This window comes from Gymnogyps californianus, chromosome 13 (genome assembly GCF_018139145.2).
Source record: "Gymnogyps californianus isolate 813 chromosome 13, ASM1813914v2, whole genome shotgun sequence".
NCBI classification, from domain to species: domain Eukaryota; kingdom Metazoa; phylum Chordata; class Aves; order Accipitriformes; family Cathartidae; genus Gymnogyps; species Gymnogyps californianus.
In genome coordinates this window covers 16,003,017-16,019,113 of record NC_059483.1, presented here as the reverse complement: position 1 = coordinate 16,019,113, position 16,097 = coordinate 16,003,017, and the positions used below count along the sequence as shown (strand labels likewise).

Below are 16,097 nucleotides of genomic sequence, written 5' to 3'. Positions count from 1 at the left end.
TCTATCTAGATTTAATTTTAAAACCTTATGTGAATATTTGCCATATGTCCATTTAAATTTTGAGCTTAAGCAATTAAGGGAAACAGAGACTTTTTCCATAGACTTTCCCGTACATGTATCTAAGAAATACACAGATCTGTAAGTTCTATTTTCAGATTTTACCATGGTTACTTCCAGTAATCACAAAACATTTTATTTTAATGAAAATATGATGCAAATTACTGATTTCTGTGCAGAAAGGAAAAAAAGTAGAGTGAACTTTTCAGAGCTAAGGATAAAAAAATTGAGTTTTTCTAAACTCAATATGATGTGATACTGAGATCTGTCAGCCCATGGAGTTAAGAATAAAATGAGCACACTAAAAGTGATAATTCATATTATTGTTGTATACAATGAATGCTGGCTTCTGTATTCAAATGCTTTAGAGTTCTGTTACATTCCAGCTTTGCAGAGGTATGCTGCATTTTATTTTTTTGAACTTTAGCCTTGGAGAAATAGGAGCTATTGTCTGAATAAATCAGAAACACACTTTATAGAAGATTTTTTAGAGGTCTGCAGTAAGTGCTTCTTCACTGCAGGATAGTTCTCACTTTGACAAAGTTCTTAATTTGCTGAGGCTTTGAAGATATTAACACTTTCAGGAAGCCAGTTAAAAGCCATTTGTGTCAGCAGCACTAACAGGACAATCAAATTTTTGTGTAGAGCTCTGTTGTTTATTACTGTCACGGTCCATTAAAGCTAATCAATTGTTAATCTTAGTTTCAGCGACCCCTTTGCAACCCTTGCTGGGTGATTGTTGTTCTTTATCAAAAATCTCATAATGCCATCTGCTCAATATAAAATAATGGCCAGAGTGATTTGATAGTGTACATTCAAGTGGAGGGGGACAGAAGGCTTATATAATATACAGTGTATATAATTCTGCTATCGAAGAGGAATTTTTTGGCATTTGTATTACCTTGGCCGACGTGTGGAAGACAGGATTAAATGCTTTGAATTAGTGGTATGTGATACAGCACCAGTCTGCCCTCTTTGTGCTCAGATATTCTGGAAATTCAGAAAGCACATAAAGAAAGTGCTTTTGTGCTTTTTATTGGTCCAACGTCACCTTCGATGTCTTCAGGACAGTATAGATAATCTTGTGTCAGTCCATAAAAATGATATAAGGGAGAAATAAAATAATATTAATATTTTTATTGACTGTGAAAAAACACCAACTTAAAGAAAATAATAACTGGAAGAGTTCATCTTTTAGACTGCTGGTATTCTCTTCAGCAATGCTGAAACTATATTATTTGGTTAGGCTAGACCTGATCCCTTCTGGGCATTTTTCTTAGTAACATTATTAGTTTTGTTCTTAGTTATTCTATAGGTATTCTAATCAATATACTGTAATGCTATATAATGGTCTAAGCACTCAACTATCTATCCCTGGACTGAATCTATTGGCACCACCAACAAAAACCTTGTAGTTATAAACATAAATAAAATTCCCAGTGAACTGAAAGAAATAAATCAAAATGGGTGATATGATGTTTAACTCATCAGCATTATATATTGCATGTTTGAGTAATGGCCAAGCTAAGAATCGGTGAGAGCTGACTTTAAAGATTTACCCTGCAGTATTTGAGCTTTGGGAGATTCCTTTTTCTGTTAGGGACGTGAATCAAGAGCTGCAGTTTTAGCAAGTTATGAGGAAATAACCTTCTAAATGTTACTTATATTTGAACCTTTAGCCTAATCCAGGGTTTTCTCAGCTGGTGGGTATGGTTTCAAGTTATTCTGTGTTATTAAAGACTCTTTTCAAGTTGTTGCTAAGTGGAATTGCTATGTTTAATCATGCCTAATAATGTATTTGGGGATATAAGATAAGTTACCATTTGTATTGCTACAGCAAGTTGCCTTGTCACAATATTTCTATAGGCTTAAATAATTGCTCATCTTGCTTTATACGGGACACTGTCTCTGTGCTTGCCTCTCTTTTAAAATGAAGTAATTCCTCCTGATTTTGTGGCTTTAACACAATGAAAAAGACAATATAGGGGCCAACTGCCAAGCACAGACCCAGCAAGAGTATTGGATGTTACAGGTTTTGAAGTGATTCTACAACCATCTTCTGGTTTTTGTTGACTTAAATGTTTCCCAGAGAAAAATTTTTGAGGAAAGATAAAAAAGAGGGTAACATCTTCTGTTAGGAGGTGATCTATTAAAAAGAAATTTCAAATCTTTTATGATCATTGTTGTTAACTGAGATTTGACCTTCTGACCATTTACTACTTTTATGCTTGAGTATACGTTTCCTATGATGTGAACTGCCTTGTTATGATTCACAGAAACACCGTGGTGGAGTTTGTGTTCAGATCCCTGGAAGAGGCTCTGAAGTGGAAAACTCTTCCCTGTCATATACCTAAGAATTTGTTGCATATGCAGCTGATACAACCACATAGGTTTAAAGGCTTTCTCCTCCCACCACATTTCCTCAAGCCACTAGAAACTGGACAGATTTTGTTGTGTAAAAATACCCCAATGTGATACACAGCTGCTGCTCTTATGCAGTCACTAGTGAGGTGGTAAAGCACGCTTAAACTGCAGTCATGTGGTCTGTGTTGGCACCTAAGTCTTCTACCATATTGTGCTATTTATGTGATTGTATCTGAGCTCTTAGGATAGAAATGCATCAAGTATTGTTCCCATCTGAACAGAGTGAGGATAAGATCTCTATCATATTGTTGTATTATTTCTGCTTTTCAATAATCTCAGGAGGTGGATGCTCAGCAGTAGAACTGATGCTGGAGTTCTCAATGGAGCAGTAAAAGTAACTTGCACTTTGTTTCTTACGAACTTTAAAAAAAAAGTTAAATTTAGGATCAATAAAAATTTATAATACTTGGTTCCTACCCAGTTTTCATACTTCTGACCCCAATGACAGGAGGAAGTCATACAAAATTTCGTTGTGACTACTGGTTCATTTGCTGAACAGATTCATTATACATATACATTTGCAGGGTGGTTCTTTTCTGTGTGTTAATTAAGTTCATTAGTTCACTCGCCTTACATTCCAGCTGAGTTTTCTCTGCATGTGTGTGATGTGACAATAAAAAAGCAAGGTTATTTCTTTTTAATAGAATCAAAGCCAGTGCATAGTTGATGTCACCTGAATTACTAGATGTTTTCTTTTCAGATTGTTGTATTTTCGTTTTCTGTATAAGGTAGGTGAGGTTCAAGTGCCAATACTTTAAGATGGTTGACCTTATTTCAGTTTTATGTCAGAAGACTAGAAGAGGATTAATCAAATAGGTTTTTAGGAAAGGATTACTTTCTTTTAAGAATACTCTTAAAGTTAATTTAGTGGGATAAAAAAGGAATAATGGTATAAGGCTGCTTTTCATTATTCATTTTTTTAGTTCTATAAAATATGACTGAGTCTGAAGGAAGAGGTTTTCAAAACTATACCAGAGTTTAGGTACCTGTCTGCCAGATTTTGCTGGCTGTTAACTCCTAATTGCATTTCATGTCCTTGAGAATCTCATTTTACTCTTAGAGTATATATGTTGGCTATAGAAAAAATCCTGTGAAATCAGCAGAAGGATAGTTAAGAATTTTCCAGTGGTTTGCACAGGTGGATGATGTACTTTTTTTAATATATATTTAGTGATTTTTGAACGTTTACAAAAGGTGAGACTTCAAAGGTTTAGGCGAAAGCAAAAATAGCCAAAGAGGGCTGGGGAACAGAATTAGTCCAGTTCATAAACTCTACAGCTTCTGGGTCTAATCCTGCAACTGTTAATGTTACTAGATAGTTTATTGTTGTCTTTCAAGGGGGGCTACCTGGCTTTTAGTAATTTTGAGGTTCAACTGCTAGATATAGAGTTTAAACATAGACATAAAAGTGTAACTTAAATTGCCGCTACTTTTTTAAAAATTCTGACCTAAATGTTTATTTAGTATAATGATACCATGCAAAAATTTATAATGATGGAGTATTAAATGCTTAGGTATTTAATGAAAATTTAGTGAAATAGATGGTAATTACATTGATATCAGTTACTGGAAAATACAAGGACAAAAGATAATTGAGAATAGCTATTCTACGTAATCTTATTAAACTCCTATTATAACGCGTGCATTACTTTCATGTTAGTATTTCAGAAAAGTCTGCATATTTATTATGTCACTAATTTTGAATGAGGCACATGATAACTAGATACAGTCTATTAGTATTAATATTTGTCTGACTGTTAGAATAATGTCCACAAGACAGAAGTCAGCTCTTGAAGGGTCCTGAACATCCACAATGGAAAGGGAAGTCTGTTGGACTTCAAGCACTCAGAACCAATGATTGAAATGACTTTTTGAAAAATGCATTTAAAATAGCAGTGGAGCATCTGAAGTTTGATATGCTTCATGGATTATTTATCCAAGCTGCTTACTTTCTAAATCAGAAATCAATCTTTCTAAACTCCAAGCCTGGAAACCTAATATGAGATCTGACAGCCTAAACTCCTTTTTAGACTTTCTTTCAGACATTTTGCAGACCAAAGTGCTCTCAGCTATATTTGGATGGGATATGGACAGTGTAGCCTGTAATAAGGCAGGAGGAAGAGATCCTTAACTAGCACCAATCTAAACTGTTAACTTTTCATGGCCCTGTGCAACTCTTGCAGAAGTAGCTACAAACCCTGGAAACGTTATAGTTTATTCAGTTGTAAAATCTGCCTCTGGAGCTCTTTCCTGAGGTGCCTCACACATGACCTGCTCTCAAGGGGTTCATCTTTGTGTTCCTCTAACACTTGTGATACCGTGACAAGTTCTTCTATATGGTTATGTTCGTCCAACTGAAGGCGTAATTTGGATACAGCTGTGATGTAGAAATGCTGCCAGGACCTGCAGAAGTCTTGTTGTTACTGAGTTTTCTGAACAGTTCGAAGTTTTCAGTACTAATCAAAAGATAAGGGAGATCAAGGAAAGACAGTAAGTCATTAAAATCCAACAGCAACAACAAAGCCCCAAACTCTTAAGAATTACACTGCAGTTTGAGGGCTAAGAGGAAGGAAAAAGGGAATAGAAGCATGAGCATCGAGTGAGTTAGTGAACTATAAGGCACAACAGGACACATTTAAATGATAAAAGCATCTGTTAGAGTCTTTATTTGGTTTTAGTTTTTCCTATGTTAATTTTTTTCCAAAAAATACTACTGTACTTTTTTCTGAAAGAAAAAAAAAAGTTTCAGCTTTGCAGTTCTTAGTTTAGTATTATTCTTATTGATTTCTGTGAGCTCAAATTAAGGACTTCTCAACTGCTCTAACACCAGAACTGCAACAAATTGATTTCCAGATTTTTAGCTCTAAGGATAAACCCCTTCAGTGGAGAGCACTTTAGCTTGTCTACTCTTCCCTATTTATTTGCTGACGTTGGGAAGAGGAAAACCGAAATGACTACGGAACTATCGAGACGTCAGTGAATTCAGATGTTACTGGTAAAGAATTCTCCAGAATTGATGCACAAGTAAGGTAACCTTCAGAGGAAGACTTTCACATTGCTTTTGCTCTGCATGCATGGCAGGGATTAAGTATCAGAAAGAGAGTGTACAGAGAAAGAGGGCCTGTGCACCTTTTGGGTTATTTTAATCTCCAAGCTTTTATCTGTTTTCTGCCCCTGTGGTAAGTGAACAGAAAATGAGAACAGGGTTTTATGAAGCCAGAAAAAAAAAAAGCACTAGTGATATTTTAGTTCATCTTCTAATGATGAAGGTGAACTTCTTCGTTAGTTTTTTTCACTTTGGGGTTTTGTGGAATTTTTTTGAGGATTGGGGGAAATTTTTGGCATTCTAAGACAATTATGATCAGTGGATAATTTTCATTACTTTTCCCCCTTCCACACGTGTCTAAGAATTTCTAAGTTCTCTTACTACAAACAAATCAAATGTAAATTACTAGAACGATTTTATTTTTATGTGTGTTCATAACTTCTGTTGACAAGGAGTGAGTCTGATAGCTAAGCACAGAAATGCGGAGTTTAACTCACTGTCTCAGAAGCAGAGATGCAGGAGGTGATTTTTCAACAAATTCGTAATTTCTCTGCTGTAAATAATTGTTTGGCATTTTGGTGCCATTCTGCCCTATATAAGGGAGCCATCAAAAAGAACAGTAATTCTTTGCCTGCTTTGTTCAATAGCTGCTCAATCTACATGGGGCTTGACAACAAAGGAACTAGCAGCTATGGTCTGAATTTGCTATTGCAAATAACGTGCTCCGCTCCTGAGGAGGTTTGGCACAGAGTTCCGGAGATTCATTCTTCTGACTGCAGTTATAGGACTCATCCTTTTGGTACCCTTAACAGGTTAGACTCATTAAACAACTACCCGAAGTGGTTTCCAGACAGTTCTGGATTTATTCCTGCCTGCCTCTCTTGTGATAGCAATCGCTGTCTGAAGCGTGTGAAGTGTGTACTGAAGAACACGCTATAAATTCAGTTCTACCCATCAAATATGGACACAGTGCTTTTTGCCTGGTGATATCTGCTGTAAATAATTATCGAAATCTGAAACCTAGAATTGTCAAAGAACTGTGTGACTGAGCAGATAATTTTGTCTTCCTGAGATTTTTCCTTTTGTATTTATTTGTCCCTTTATTATGTTTGCTTGCTCCCAGAAATGAGAAGGAAATAGCTTTCTCATCCCATGAGTGTTTTCAAAATTTCAAGTTCTCTGATTAAACATTGAGATACCCCAAAGTTTTTCCTGAGCAAGAGAAACCTCCGCTTCGGAACAACTCATAATCAAATAGGTGGGGCTCTTGGTTCCGGTATGAGAAGCCTGTTCAAGTTGCTTCTCTAGTGAATATTATTTATATGATGTGAAACAACTGCAGCAGAAGAGTTTGAGACACACTCTGCTCAGAAAAGCCTGATGAATGGGGCAGTCGTTTTGGATCTCAGAGGCCCTAGTCTGAGTTTCTCTTCTCCTTGATTCAGAGGATGGATTTGAACTGCAGTGTAAGTCTTTTCCTCTCTGGCACAATTCTGCAAAAAAGAAATGTATTTTCCAAAACTAAGAAGAATAACAGGTCAGGTCTAACAGCAATAAAAACATGGAACAGAAAGTATTTACATACGTATAATACATGTATACAGTTTTTCCTTTCCCATGCTCAAATCATTAAGTATTTCCAGGTTGCTTTTTTATGCACTTCGTAAGCATCTTATAAGAATTAGAGACATGTTTAAAAGATGTAAAAGCTAAGATTCTTGAATATTCACTTAAATTCACAGGTTAAGGGTATAAGTAAAACAGAAGTTCTCATTAAAATAGTGATAAAACTCAGTGTTTGCAACACAGAATTCTTTCTTTTATTGTTTTTGCAAGGCAATTCTTTAACTTATTCATAATAGAACAGATAGAGAAAGAAGCTAGTATTGTTCAGATAAAGGGATAATGATGTACCAGAAGGAGCCAGTCAAATGAAAACAGATATGTTCACTTTCAAGCGGGGGGGGGGGGGGGGGGGGGGGGGGGGGGGGGGGGGGGGGGGGGGGGGGGGGGGGGGGGGGGAAGAGACATTATGAAGTGAACTTTTAGCAGAAAATCAGTAACAATACTTAATGCTGCAGCCTTAAAATAAGATTGAAATTCGTCATATCAAGCTGGGAGTGAGTGTAAGCTTGCAAGAACTTCACTTGAGGCTTCAAAAAAATTTCCTCTTTCAAAATGCCTAGCATTCCTTCCAAAAATGCCCAAACTAGAATAGCTTTTGCTAGTGTGATTGCCTTTCCACACAGTCAAAATAGCATGTGATCCATGCGTGCCACAATTTATAATTGAGCAGTTGGCGACCTTCCCTGTATTTCAAAGCAGACTGTCGTTTGGGAAGATGAGCACCTCCTGGACGCCAGGTCCACTGGTCTGGGCAGGGATGTAAGAGTAGGCAGAACAAGTTAAATGGAGCAAGGGGAAACTGAGGTTTGTGAAAGGAAGCCTGTGGAGGATGCAGAAGAAAGCAGAAACAGTGCAGTAAAAGGTTAGGTGTCAGAAGACTGTAAAGTGCTGGAAAGAAGGCTGGAGAAGGAGAAATAACTAAATAATGTGTAAAGCAAAGCTGTTAAGTGTTAATATCTTTGTGTTTCAAGAGTACTGACAGTAATCTTCTTGCAAGTCTCTCTCAAACCATTACCTTTGCTTATAGTGCGGCTAAAATGGAGAAACCATATTCAGCTTCTTTAAAAAAAAAAAAAAAAAAGGCAAAAACCTCTTTCCTCCATCCTCTTCTGTGTCAGGTTAGGCAATTACATAAACAGTAAGAAGCTGCCTGCCATAAGCTTCATTATAAAACAAAAGAAACCGTCAGAGAATAAGAGTAGGTAACATTAAAATACCATTTAAAAATGGGTTTCAGAGAAGTATGGCAAAACAAGTATGCGCAGGGAGTGAGGGAGGAACGCTGGATAGGAGATGAGGAAAAATATCACAGTGTTATTGAAAAACATATGCTCATTGAGGTTGCCATAAACCTCAGAGAAACTTGTCTTATCATTGTCAGAGCAGACAGAGATGATGTGTTTAAAAACGTGTCTCTAGTAGACGTTTACGGGACTATCAATTTCCAATTCTGACTAACCAAGAAAGCAGCTAAAGAGACAGAGAAAAGGAGAAATGACCATGCAAGATGAACTTAGAGTTGCCAATGCTCGATGTTTGGCGTATTGGTGACAGCAAACAGGAATTTGGGATTAAAAATCACTTCATAGAGGGCAGTTGTTTGACTTGCTTGTTGAGACTTGTGGCCTAGGTATTAGTGATCATCCCCCTCAGAAGAAAAGAGAGCTTGTCACCTTCTGAAAACGCTTTCTAATTAGCTTTTAACTTTCTGCTGCAGAAAAGGCCAGCTAATCAGTGGCTTGAACTCTGAGCCCTGTGCCTTTTACCTGGCTAGCAGCAGCCCTACCCTCAGCACTGAGCAGTTTCACGCTGGGTGTCAGATTTACTGGTACGCTCCTTTAGTTCTGTCACGATCTCAGTGAATGTTTTAACAAAACGACTCTCCTTGGTTTAAGCGATGCCAAAGGCAAGTGACAGTTCTGAGGATTTTGATCCTATCGAGATTCTTTTTGAAAAATGCTGCTCTGGCTTAGCTTTCCTTTATCTGTGAATATTCAATATGTATCAGACAGCACAAGGAGGAGGTGATGTATAGAGATTGTTATTTTCTGATTTGTTAAGACTTCTACACCAAAGATACATAGCACAGTCTATCATCAAAGCTGTGTGTTTGAGATGTGCGTTTTGCCAGAATCACATGCTTTCTGAACTGTCTGGAAAGTGTATTTTAAAGAATCTATTTGAAACATCTATTTAATTCTGTATGTACTTGTATGTATTTTGTATCTACATTTAGTTTCTGATACGTTGAAAGGACAAGATGTTAAGGTGCTTAGAGGAGCAGGCAGTGCTGGAGTTAATGTTTTTATTTATAAGGCTCATTGGTCAATGATACTGAGCTCTCCTCCAGGAAAAAAAGATCCTTAATTCACTCTTGGAAAATTCAATGCCCTATTGTTCTCACTTTTCTGAAGTCACTGTTTATAACATTGCTCTCCTTTCCCCTCTGAGGAATAATATAATTTATTGGAGCAGTTCATTCATAGTCTATGTGATATCTATCTTTTGGGACGGAGATACCTTCTGCATGATGTACACACTGTTAGCTTCAAACTCTTCCTGTTTGCTCTATGTGAAAGGGTTTGTAATCAGGAATATTTATGCATCCTGGTACCCAGTTGTGCTGTGCTTGCTCTTTTCTGCTCTTCATAGAAAATTAAACTGTTTTTTCTTTTTGGCTCACACCTACCTGAAAAGCAAAAGATTTTAGAATATTACCCTGTGGATTTATGATTACTAGGCAGATAGCCAGTAATAAGCAGTGATATCTGATACTACAGCCCAGACATTCTCTGCTTTTTTCCACCTTTTTCCTATTATCTTTAGGTTTAATAAACTATAAATGGGAGAAATAAATGGCAGACCATCTTTTCTCTTTTTGTGCCCTTTTTTTTTTTTTTTGGAGGTGCTTGGTGATGAGATTAAGTTAAAGGTCATATATTCTTCCAACCTGGTATTTAGGAATAGGCAAATTATTGAAAAGGGTAGAAGTAATCTAGGTTTATTCATTTTTGTGGGACAGCAGCTTTTTTGCTACACAACAATCATTTTAAATAGAAATAACAGTATTATAGATAAAGATTTAATGAATATATATGAGAGGCAAGATAGAAGTCACTAAGCAGTTCATAGCTTTAGATGAGGTCACATTTCTGACTTGTGTTAGTATGAAAGTGAGTAAATCTTAGATGATCGTAGTGGAAATATTTCCAGGGTATTGTACATACCGCTTATTGTAGGAAAAAAAGTTACTTTCTTGCCTTTGGCTTATAAGAAAGTTATTGAGTGAAAACCAGCTACATCCACACCTTAACATTTCAATTGCATGTATTGTTCCTTTGTTTCTGAATCTCACATAATTGCTGACTACAAAATTAAAATACCAAGCTCATTATTTCAATCCTAAGATACAACTTAATTCAGACTTATGCTTTGTCTCAAATTGTAGTGTCTGTGTGTTGAGCTTCATTAACTTGAAACAGAAGGAGCCCCTACTTTTGTGTTGAAGTTAATTAAAGCTGGTAATGATTATTGTCTGAAAATTTTCTGGGTTCAAGTAGGTTATTTTGCCTCTGCCTCTATTTTCACGCATCATTTCATCAATCATGTGGTTGGTCAATTCATAATATACAGGACTTGTCTGAATTCAGTGAGCTACGGGGTTTTTTATCATAAAAATACACTTGCATATTTGTTTAATCATTAGTTGAAAGCTCCTGCTTGTGAAATAGTCACTGGTGACTTTTTAAACTCAGATTTTTTTTGAAAATTATTTGGAAAAATAAAAGCAATTATTTTTCCATGAATAGTAGGTAATAGCACAAAACACAATAGATAGATCAATGTCAAGGGCCACAGTTAATGGCTTTCAGGTCTTTTTAATATAAAAATTGAAAATTTCAAAATATGACAATTCTGTGATGATGTGTAAAAACTTCAGACTTAGAAGTACAGTCTTCTGAGCTGTACTCTACATACTAGTAGTTTTGACCATGATTGATAGTATGAAATAATTATACATATTTATATGCATGTATAGTTTAGTATTTATGTTTTAATAATTTTGTTCAAAGTTCTGCATTTCAACCTTATGTATATTGCCTGATGTGCACATCTTTATCAGTGGTTTTGTGGGTCATGCTGTGGGAGATGTCCTGCTTAAAAAAACCAAAAAAAACCCCAACAAAAAAACCTCCTGATGAAAGACCACGTCTAAGATCAGGCCCCAGGGGTATTGCAACAAAGTGCAATGTATAAATAGATAGACAGATGAAATAAAAAAATAGAGGATGTACTTGCCTATGGGAAAAGCTTGGAAAAAGTGATGGTATGTTCCTTGAAAAATCATAGAGGCCAAGTTTAAATAAGTGTTTTGTTTGCGGTTCATTAAAAAAAAAAGCAACATTACAATAACAGTAATTTGATTTAATGTTACATTTTATGTGTTTCATATTTCAGATTTAAACTAACAGCTATATAGCTAAAGCTTTTGGACTGTTCAATTTAGATGTAAAAAAAGGACTTGAAATTTTATTCTGTGTCCAGTTAGCTTTTCGAAATGAGGAGCATGTGTTCAGAGAAATATTACTGTTGGATCCAAAATGTGCCTATCAAAGATATTAGTGAAAGGTTTAATGGATATTCTGTGCCTGTGTGAAGCTCCTGCTGACAAAGTCAGCTCAAGAGCTTTCAGCATCATATGCAAAACAGAATTTTGCAGCAAAGAGTCAAGCTGGGGTGCGTGCGCAATGTTGGAAGGGACAGTGGAGGTTTTGGGTATAGGGCTGGCAAAGGCCAGCTGGTTGGCAGCAAGGTAAGGAGATCTGGTACAATCTGTAGGGCTTGTGGGAGCTTATGCTGGGTTTGTGATTTTTGGAAAGGGTGTATGGAATTGTGATGAGGTAAAATCATCTAGACAGAGGTCACCTGAGGTTGTGAAAGGCTGTGGGAGGTCTTGGAGGCTCCAAGGCTTTCTCCCCAGCCCACCGGTAGACCTTGCCACCCTAGCACAGTTCTGAACTGGTCTTCTCTCCTTTCTGTCACACTTCCCTTCTCACCAGAGTGCCCAGCTCAATTTACGCCCTCTCCTACTTCAAGTTCTGCCCCCATGGCAGCGGCAGCAGCAGCAGCAGAGGGCTACGGAGGCAGGTTGTGAAAGTGTGTGCTACCCTAACTCATCTTCACTCTCTTGCCATTGGCAACATAGACAGTCTGCTGCCATGGACATTTTTGCCTGTATTTGGCAGAGTGCCTGGCTGTTGGTTGATCCTATCTTACACAAGAACCTTTCATAGCAAGCTGTGTGCTGTTTTTCATAAGACCAGGTACCATTTCAGATCCCTGTAAATCTTTCCCCGACGCAAGCGTCGTGTCTTCTAGTGCATTCATGTAGTAGCTGGGGATCCAGCTGTTTCCTGCAAACACTTAGGAAATTAATAGTCCCATGAAGTATCGCTGTGTTAGTGTCACTGATTAATGATGGAGGCAGGGATGCTCAAAGTTAAGTGCATACCTCTCAGTGAAGGGGTAAATCCTATGTTGCCTTTTGAAAATTGTCCCCATTTTTACTGAAATTCCTGTACAGTTAAATGGCTATTGAAGTAGCTCTCTAGAAGTCAAGTGATTATTCTCCTAGAAAGACACAAATTTCCAGGCTTTAACTACCTGTAAAATGTCAATGATATGAAAAGGCACATTAAGGAGATGAAATATAAGATGGTGGTGTTATGAAAAATTACTCAATTTCTATACCTGCTCCCCTTCCCTACTGTATTCCATCTGTCAGAATTGCAATTTTCTGCAGATTTTATGGGATCTATATTCATTGGGATCTATTACAGGTTATAGAATGGGAAATCTCTTAAAGATTAATTGAAATTCAGAAAATAAGAATGTGTAGTATGTAATATAAAAATACTTGAATCCCAAAATGTTCATCATTTTTGGTCCAATTTCTGCACCGAATTCCATAAAATAACAGCCCAATTAGCATCCACAACTATCCCCATAGATAAATACAATTAATTATTTTTTTTAATCCCTTGTGGTCTCTTGGTAAATACCTTGCTATATATTTCCTCCAAATAATGTCCCAGTCCTTGACCTTTTCAGGTACTGGCAGCACCAGCGTTCCTCTTGAGTGGGGGTTGCTGGGATGGTAATTAGGGAGATTCTGCTGACAAAAGGCAGTGAACATACAAGATGGAGACAGAGCAGTTTTAAACAGGGACCCCTTGCAATCCTGGTAATGCAGGTTTTACGCGTTGCTTCCTTTCACTTTAATCAAAAGGTAATACCTTTCAGTAGCACTTGGGACGGGTTGGAGTGAAAGCTATTCAGCTTTGGTAGCTTTTTTCCCATCCATTGGTGAGCTTTTCCTCCCACCCCTAATGTTTCAAGACTTGTTCCTTCCCTTCATCCTGTCCCAACACAGGGTTTCACCTCATCTTCCTGTTTAACCTTTGTGTGTGAGAAGACAAAACTGGGAAGCGGGATCGTTGTCAAGTCCAAAGCGTTTCAACTGGTTCAGTTTTGTCTTACATGGGTGACTCATACCCATGGTGCTTGTGTAAACCGCGGGTGATCCTGGTATATCAGGGGAAATCTGGACAGAGACACAAGGAGAGAATTTACAGGATACGAAACTGTTTCATTTGTTGTCTTGCCCTTTCTCTTTAGACTGCAGTTCAGCTCTGCTTTTGATTGATAAAGCATTTCTGCAGTGACAAATCCTCTAGTGCACAACCGAGGATGTGTCTGATGGTTGCATTAGCTTTTACCATGGTTGCCTAGCTCCTTGAGTGCATGAGCGTGCTCACCTCTGTGCTCTTGTTTCCAGATAAATCCTGAAATTAACTTGTGAATTTGGTGAGCGTTGCACCTCAGCCTGTGTGTAAGTGAACTCCAGAAGGACAGTATAAAAACTGTGTTTTTAGAATTGGACTTTATAGTGCCATAAACAATGACATCATTGTATATACACACAAATATATAATGATGAATACAGCAAATGCAATCTTGGATGTTGGCTGGAAAATGCATGCTCCAGGCCCAGATTTAATAGGAACTTTCATATTCCATTCTTGGAATATAAAGCCAGCATTTTTGTCTATTTTGACTTTTGCATTAATAAAATGAGGTCAGGAAATCTGTTAAAGTTTATCTTTAAAAATGTTTTCAACCCAATCACCTTGTTTTAAAAATCATTTCCGTTTGTTATCTGCACATTTAAGTAGATTATGTCTCCTCGTGATTGATTCTCTGAAGCAAAGCACTAACAGATTCCTGTAATTGATTATACTTTAATGATACATAATGGCAAGTTCTGTTTTCCATTATTGTTACCCTACACGCTGAACTGTAACTGCCGTGATACCAGAATGTATATTGATATACAATTGATTTAGTAACATTTTACCAGTTGAACTGTCTTGTGTTAAATAAAAACATGTCTCCATGTCTTCAACAAAAGGGGTCATTCACACGTTCAGGGCAGGTATTCTACACATGTCTGTAGATGGTCAGTTCCTTCAGCTTATTGGAGCTGGCAAAAGACGATGCTGCTGGAGATCAGTGTAATCATTGTTTCTGGGTTTCACGGGTGATTACAGATGGGAGTTGGCTGTTTTTACATTTCAAATGTTTCACTTTAATTACATTTTTTTCTTTCTTTTTGATCCTCCTTTTTCAACAAATGATCCTCTGCTTCTCCTTGCCGCCCCCACCCCCCAAATCGTTGATGGCGAATAAGGTGGTTGATGATGTGAAAGTGTTGCTTATCTTCATGATCGGTATTACCTAATTATTTACTGATGTCCCCTGCCTATCTGTATAAATCTCTTCGCTTGTGTTCAGATGGAAAACTCTACAGCAGAGATTATTTTGCATGCATGCATGTGATCGCATGTGCATTTGTAACAGCAGTTAGCACATCTGAGTCCTGTTCCATGACTCAAACTCCTGCGTGCTCTTTACTTACACAAATACATAGTGCCATTCAATTGCTGCTTAGCTTTACTTTAACTCTTGGACATACGACCTGTCCTAACCAACAGGTTACAGGGAAGGTCTAATGAGTGATCTAGCACGTAGAGCTGACCTATGTGGGAAAAATAAATAAATTTTAAAAAGCTAATTTAAATTTTGAGTTTTGTGAGTGTTTCAAAAAGGCATACAGCTGTTGTCTTCTAAATGCTTAAAGGACAGATACAGGAAACTTAATAGCTAGAACATTATAGTGATGTAAAATTGGTGACGCATGTTAAAAATACTAGATAGAAGTACACAATATAGTCGGATAGTGTACTAAGGCTTTGTATTTGCCTGTGTTTTAAACTTTCTTTACTGAGAATAGGGTTGTACTTAAAGCTTGTAATTCTGGCAAGTTGTGCCAACAAATCTCATTTGTTGTATTGTAAGTCAGCAGCTATATTATTGAAACGATAGAAAATGGGTAAGGGTTACACTCTCCTTACTTTCAAAAGCCTTTATTTTCCAGGGATTTAAATTCAAACTTTCACATTATCAGCCATATTAAGCCAGTGTGAGCTTTCTTAACCAAAAGTTTAGGAAAAAAAACCCCAAAACTTCTGTTTGGATTTGGTGAATGTCAATGTTTGGCAGAATCAAAAGTACTTTCTAAAAATCTGCAATAATGTTGTATTTCAGTTTTAAAACTGAAATTTTAGCTTTAAATTTCAGTTTAAAATCTGAAAACTGAAAATCAAAAGAATCACTTCCAAAGTATGTAGACACTTTGGTAAGTTGAACTGTAAAGTAATGAATTACCACCACACACAGTTTTTGTATTTTAGTCCATGTTACGTGTATTTTTAAATGCTTTAAATTATGTCATTGTTTGTATCTGTATTAACATTCAACACTTCAATTCTGTTAAATACAGGTTAAATATAAATATTAGTTTAATGGCTTTGTGTATGACACT

General features: G+C 36.9%; 1 protein-coding gene across 1 annotated transcript in view; it reads left to right on the top strand.

Moving 5' to 3' along the window:
- Nucleotides 1-16,097, top strand: part of CACNA2D3 (calcium voltage-gated channel auxiliary subunit alpha2delta 3) — a 483,288-nt gene that overhangs the window by 144,613 nt on the left and 322,578 nt on the right. The gene's annotated exons all lie outside the window — the stretch shown is intronic.